The sequence below is a fragment of the Notolabrus celidotus genome, chromosome 8 (assembly GCF_009762535.1).
Source record: "Notolabrus celidotus isolate fNotCel1 chromosome 8, fNotCel1.pri, whole genome shotgun sequence".
Taxonomy (NCBI): Eukaryota; Metazoa; Chordata; class Actinopteri; order Labriformes; family Labridae; genus Notolabrus; species Notolabrus celidotus.
This window is the reverse complement of record NC_048279.1, coordinates 2,123,072-2,130,041: the sequence shown is the minus strand read 5'-3', so window position 1 is coordinate 2,130,041 and position 6,970 is coordinate 2,123,072. Positions and strand designations below refer to the sequence as shown.

Genomic DNA, 6,970 nt, shown 5'->3' with positions numbered 1-6,970 from the left:
TTTAAGTGAATGATGAGAGCCGATTCGCAGTTGCGATCCGTTCATTTGGGAGCCGTTTTCATATGCTGATTGCCTAGCTGCCTTCACGTGAAGTTGTATTTATATTTTTTATTTTTTAAATAAGTATTTATTCTTATTTATTATTTTTTATATTTTTCGTATATATATATATATATATACAGTATATATATATATTTTTTTTTCTCATTAATTATTTTTATATATACATGTATATTTATTCTTATTTATTATTTCTAAATATTTTCTATAAACATATTCATTTTTATTTATAATGTTTTTGTCATGTTAAAGTGTTCTTGTGTGGAAAATTGTTCAGTAAAGTTGTTTTGCCACCAAGTTTTTAGGTGAGGTAACATTCAAAATAGGGATCTCACTGTGGAAGCATGGGGATATGGTACCATCTTATTGAATGTTTACAATGCCAAATGAAATGATAATCAATATTTCAGAATAATTCCCAGAGTATATATTGGTGGGATATGTACGTTTTAATGATTCTGTTCCAAATCATATCTTATAACTGGTACCAGTGATTGTTTCCTTGATAAAAAACAGTTACCCCTTGTTGACTTCTAAAAAATAAACAAATATAACAATGAACCACAGAGCCAGTCTTTTGAACACTGCAACCAGCTAAATACTGTGAGGTGCAATGCTCATGGTGGATTAAGGTGGGGTCAGACTGAGTCTTATCCTGTCTTGGTGTTGGGTCTCTGTTCATAATTTGACAGAGTGGTCTCGACCTGCTCTGTTTGTCAAAGAGTCTTAAGATAACGTTTGTTGTGATTTGGCGCTATACAAATAAAGATTGATTGATTGATTGATTGATTGATTGATTGATTGAAGGGCTCTTTGAAAGGAATGGCTCCTCAAGATCCGGTTCCTTTCAAAGAGGCACAAACCCCATCTCGATGGTGTATGTATCCCACTAATGCCTGTTGATGCACACCCAACACATACTGAGGAACAAATTTGAGGCACTTTGCCGCCATCTAGTAGTCAGAGTAAAAACTACACCCCTTGGACGAGGGTGGAAGTGTTAGCTTGGCAGTGCGCATGAATTTGGCGGCTCAATTGGGGAACATTTCCAGATATTTTGCTAAAATAAAAATACATGCAATTTATTGGATGCTTCTACTGCTGATATATGAGGAAAAAAATACATTTGACAAAAAGTGTGGACGTTATTTGCAGAGTTAGCTTTGATGCGTTTTCGCGACATTGGGTGGTTATGTCCTATAATGAATGATATTGCATTTGGGTGCAACATCATATCAATTTGAATTCCTGTGCATATATTTCAAATGTTCTGATAGATTTAGGGCATGATCATTGTAAGATTCAAGATTCAAAGTGTTTTTTGTCATGTGCAAAGTAAGTACATTTTTCCCTTACAATGAAATGTTTTGATGGTCCACAATGAATGCAAAGTACAAGTATCAGTATAAAAGGTATAAACTAGATAAAAAAATAAGTAAAGGAACTATGCAGAAATAGAAATATGGAATATGTACAACTCTAGTAAATGTGCAACATTGAAATATGTGCTAAACAGAATAAAAATAGCATGCTAGGATATAAATACAATTTACGCCCTTTTTGTTTTAGCAGAACTAAATGGATGCATCAACTTTCTATGGGACGCAAGCTGGTGGACTTGAAACCAGGGTTCCACCAGTCCAAAGTGATGACAGCTGTCTCACTGACAGTGACAATAGCGATGAAGACTTCCATAGCAGCATCAATAAATCAATCTACATACCTGAAACTGAAGAATTTGTTAATTACAATCATGTCTAATTATGCCTAATATTGCTAATTTTATGCCTAATGTCCCTAATTTGCATCAAACCTAAAAAAGTATCTATTGTATGTGGTATATTCAAATTAACAATCTCAACTTAATTTAGCATCTGCTTGATGGCAAAAACACAAATAATATTTTTTTTGTATTCAATCATAAAATAATTCAGGCAGCAAGGGGTTAAAGGTTAAGTGGAAATCATTATTTCTTTTATCAGTCTTATGTCTGTTTTTTTTTTTAAAGCATGTACACACGATTAGAAATGAATAAACTAAACTAAACTTGGAATATCCCAAGACTTCCCACTTGGACTGTCAACCATGGCTTTAGCCAGACCCCACACCCTTGGGAATAGCCATAACAACCCCTTGCTGTGTGCCTTAAATAGCTAATGAGGTACATGTGTTTTTTTTTCAGACTGTACTACTTGCCATGGTCTGAGGCCTGTCTCTCAAAGACACTGTGGGGCGGGTCCTTAAGGGAGCTATGAAGACCTCGCTGGCAAAATGAGTGAACTGGAGTGGGGCAAACCAAAAGCCTGCATTCAAAGGCCTCATTTTGAAAGACGTGGTTTTGGGTGAGTGTTAGTGCTTTATAACTGCAATGTGGGTGACAACTAAATGACGTTTTGGTGGTTGCTAAGTAACATCATATGGTGATGTCCTCTGTCTTGTGTTTTTCTTAGACGCAGTTCGTAGGAATGCCCTGACCAGAGATGCGACTGATCTGGAAATAGACCGGCTCATCACCAGGGGGCTGCAGCTGGCCTCTGATCGAGACGGTGGGGGAACAGGAATCAGACATGTTCATAGGCAGTGCCTCATTTGGAACTGTGTTTACAAGTGCAAAGTGTATTTTTCTTCATGAAAAACACTGTCTCTGTTGATTTGGTGGCTTCATGTTTGTTGTGTTTGAGATTCTGCTTCTCAAGAAAAATAAAAAGTTGGATTTAAACTTGAATTCAATGTCATTGGCTTAATTGTGATTTAATTTAACCTTGTTGATTTTAGATTATTGTAGTGTTAGAGTGTAAAACTCCAACACAGAAATACTTCAGGGCTGTGCATTTGTATGGGCCAGAAAACTAAAGCGGTCAAAAAGTTGGTTTATATTGCAAATTTTACACTAGAAATACACATGTGAACTAATGATTTTACATTTAACAATTAAGCACACTCAGGGTTACGCATTCAGGCTGATTGAAAGCCGAACGCTCGCAGAGTAATTGGACCTAGATTCATACAGAGTCTTGAATGTTAAAGCCGTAATTGAGCCGTTTTTGGCCGGCACAATTTAACAACCAGAAAAGAGACATTACAGGAGTCAGAAAGAATTAAAAAAACTAAAATAATCCATGTGTACACGCATCTGTCAGCTTTTGAAGTGTTTCATCAGGTGGACCATGAACGATTATGTTCTCGTATTCATATTGTCAGATCATCATGAAGAGACTCAATATGATTAAACAAGATTTTGATCCTGTTTATAAAGTCGGGGCAGCAGCATTCTTTCTGAGCCACGTGTGAACCATGTGCATAAGCGTTGTACTGTCCTCCTAATGGTGTAGCTTAACCAAAATTAGACAGCCAGCCAAACTCCCTGAATATACAACACGAGAGTCAGGATGTAGCGTTCTAGCTCCTGTTTTAATTCGGACTCTTGATGAGCATGTTGGCAGACAAAGGAGTAAAAAGGCAATGCTTGCGATGGGCTACTTCAAAGGATTGCAACTGATTGTCCAGCAATACTGAGATCAACTGATCCTGCTCCCTAACTCTCAGCTGCAATATTCTGTCGATCGGTGGGCGGAGCCAACCCAGCAGCATGAACTGCTTGCAGGGCAGAACAAGCGTCATAGGTGCACTGAAGCACTAATAAAAGGAGCACTACATCCCTGGTGTTAACTGGTTTGTGTCTTTGGTTGGTACCTGGGTAATAGACGGGATAATGTATAGTGAATGGGTGGATATGCAAAGTCTCTTCAGAGAGGTGCTGGTTGATCTGGTGGTTAAAGCGCAGGCTCCATAAGGTGCCAAGAGTTCCTGGGTCTTATAGCTCGCAGAACTAAAAGGTTCCTGTGCCCTTATTGTTGTCTGCGTTTCGACCGTGGGCTGAGGTCCCAGGAGAGGAGGTAAGCGCGAGTAGCAAAGACGTTTCAACACGGATTTAAAATCCTTTTGAACTCAAAAAGCTGTGGCAGAGATCGGCCGGTGTTTTGGTTTAAACAGCTACCCTGTTAACTGGAGACTCTCAGCCGGATGCATCCCTCATAAACGTCTTTAGACGATCATTAAATATCTGATGAGGATATTTTGAAATCTTAATAAAAACTAAACTAGTTTGCATTACCAGGAACTCCCTCTGTGTTTCAACAGCTGTGTAAACTCCACAAACACTGACACGTTCAGCTGGAGGTCTCCAGTTTACAGGGTCACTTTTAAAACCGGAACACCGGGAGAGACACATTCACGGTGGGCTGAGAGAAGACTACTGTTACAAGCTGCTAAATCAAGAGAATCACAGCTTCTTCTTTTGAAAAGTACACACACATACAAAAAAGATAGAACAAATAAAAACTAATGAAAGAAAGAGAAATCAAGAGAATCACAGATGTGTGTGATGTTATTGTGGACGGCGGGAGGAATAAAAACACTGAGGTTAATCTACCAATCAGACACGTTCAGCATTGCAGGCCCTGCCCACCGAAAGTCCCTGGACCTTTGATAAGTACTACCCCCCTAGCAGGGGCTTTTCAGGGGGGAGATTATCTACCCCTGAACTAAATTTAGACCCTGGGTCCACCGGGCGAAATGTACGTAGTTCTGCGGCAAAGTTCCTCTGGTCGAAAAGCATCTATAGAGGCTTGGTCCTTCTCCCTGTGGTCCCTGGTTTGCCTTACAGTCACGAATATTTGCCACACATCTTCCCCCACTCTCTACAAAAAGTGTCCCCCACCCCAAAAATGATGTGCAGATAATATACTGTAAAAAAATTAAGTAGAATTTATACAAATTAAAGCCTGATGTATCTCTCCCTCTGCAAGCTGACCCTGACTGTGTGTGTGGTGGAGTAGACTGTTGACCTCCAGGTGTAGTGATGTAGCAGCTGATAGAGTACAGGAGTCCCTGGGTGTTTTTTTCACTCTGCTGTGTATTTATCCAGCTGCTCTGAGTAAACACTTGTTTGTTTTTCTGGGTGAGCGTGTTGCAGTACTCTTAGGTTCACCTCTGTGCTCCTAGTCTGTATGTATGCTTGAAGCCTTTGTACTCTGAGCTGTCGAGTGGTTCTACCGCTGGGTTTCATAAGCACATCTGCTTCCTTTGTGTCCTTCTGAAGGGCAGACCACCATCCTGGGGTCTCAGAGTTTACATTGCAGGACAAAGAACCTTCTTCAGTTCAGTACGGGTCGTACTACAGCATTCTGAGATCTCATGGACCATCACTGCTTGAACAAGATGTTTTCTACAGGAAGTTTCAGACTCATACAAACAGACATTTTATAAATGACGGCCTGCAGCAGGTAATCAGAGAACCACAGCTCTGCATGTAGGAGTTGAAATGCTGTCAGAGAGATTACAGGTATTCTTCTGTGTGTATTCAGGTTATGTGACCTGATATCTGACAGAGAGAGTTGTTTACATCCCTGTCTGTCCAAATGTATCCCCAGACTCTTTCCAAACAGAGCAGGTCTAGACCGTACTCTATGTTCTATTATTAAGAAAGACCCAACATCAAGACAGGATCAGATCCAGTCCAATCTTACAGACAGGAATCAGTCTGATCTCATCTTAATCCACCATGAGCAGAGCACTTTGCAGCATTTAGCAAGTTATAGTGGCAAGGACAAACTTCCTTTAACAGGCAGAAACCTCCAGCAGGTCCAGACTCATGTTAGACACACATCTGCTGAGACCGAGTTTGGGTTGGAGAGAGGGTGTCTGCCTCATGGACTCTGACTGGTAGATGAGTCCAAAGGAGAGGGGCCTGATAATGTAACCAGGGTGGTCTGAGACATCAACACACGGCTGTCAGTGAGAGCCTGGCATGAGAGAGCAGAGTGTGGCTCTGCAGACATGATGGGATGTGATGCATCTGTCCACAGGTGAGGGGGTGGGGGTTGTAGTGGGGGAGGAAGGAGGGGTCAGAAAGGCTGCTGAAAACACCCGGGGGATGCCAGAGCACTTTGTGGCTGCCTTGACACACAGACTGTACCTATCACACTCACACACACACGCACACACACACACACACACACACACACACACAAACACAAACACACGAGGGCGGGATTGAGGGGTTGATGGGAGATCTGAAAGGTCTTGGCAGCTCAAGCCTGGTGTGTGTAGGCAAATGTCTTCAGTTGTATATGTCAGAGTGTGTGTGTGTGTGTGTGTGTGTGTGTGTGTGTGTGTGTGTGTGCATATATTTCTGCACTGTACATCTGTCTTTGTAGCATACAGGCTGCTCTGCTGTGTGTGAAAATGTTAAGTGACAGTGCTCTGCTGACAGATGGATCTTTGGTTTAAGGCTCAAACACCCTCTGAAATATTAAAGGTACATATTTACGTGCTATAGGAGCCAAATGTTTCAGACGTCTGTGATCCTCAACACAACATCTAACATCTAGTCAACAAATCTCTTTCTTTTGAAATCAGTGCACCTCAGATATGAGCCATCTATTATCATCTGCACATCAGCTCCACCCCCTTCAGACCCGAGGGACTCAGCTTCACACAACCTGTTAGCCAAAAGGCTCTTCACTGATCTGAGGGCATTCATTTCACTGTGCTCTAAATGTGTCTGAACCTTTAAGTGCACACGTACAAAAGAAGATGAGCAGCTTTACATTTAATGGACTGATGTTCCCCGTGTTTACAGCTTGGTTTCAGTTGTTTTCTTGTAACCCTGACTCAACGTCAGATGCAGGAGCTCCCAGAGTTTTAAAAGCATGAAACCGTCAGTCGATGTTGCAGGTTAGAGAAATTCAAAGTCCTTCAAAACATCCTTTCACGCCTGAACTCCAGACTGGTTACAGACATGTTTTAACTGTCACATGGCCTAACTTCAATCAATCTTTATTTGTAGAGCGCCAAATCACAACAAATGGTATCTCAAGACGCTCTATGTTAAATAATGAACAGAGAC

At 41.0% G+C, this 6,970-nt stretch overlaps 1 long non-coding RNA gene across 1 annotated transcript; it reads left to right on the top strand.

Moving 5' to 3' along the window:
• The first annotated feature begins 2,114 nt into the window (after window positions 1–2,114).
• On the top strand, window positions 2,115–2,782 carry LOC117817856. Its single transcript, XR_004632239.1, has 2 exons — window positions 2,115–2,402; window positions 2,511–2,782. It is a non-coding gene; the product is annotated as an uncharacterized LOC117817856 (long non-coding RNA).
• The last annotated feature ends 4,188 nt before the right edge of the window (window positions 2,783–6,970 follow it).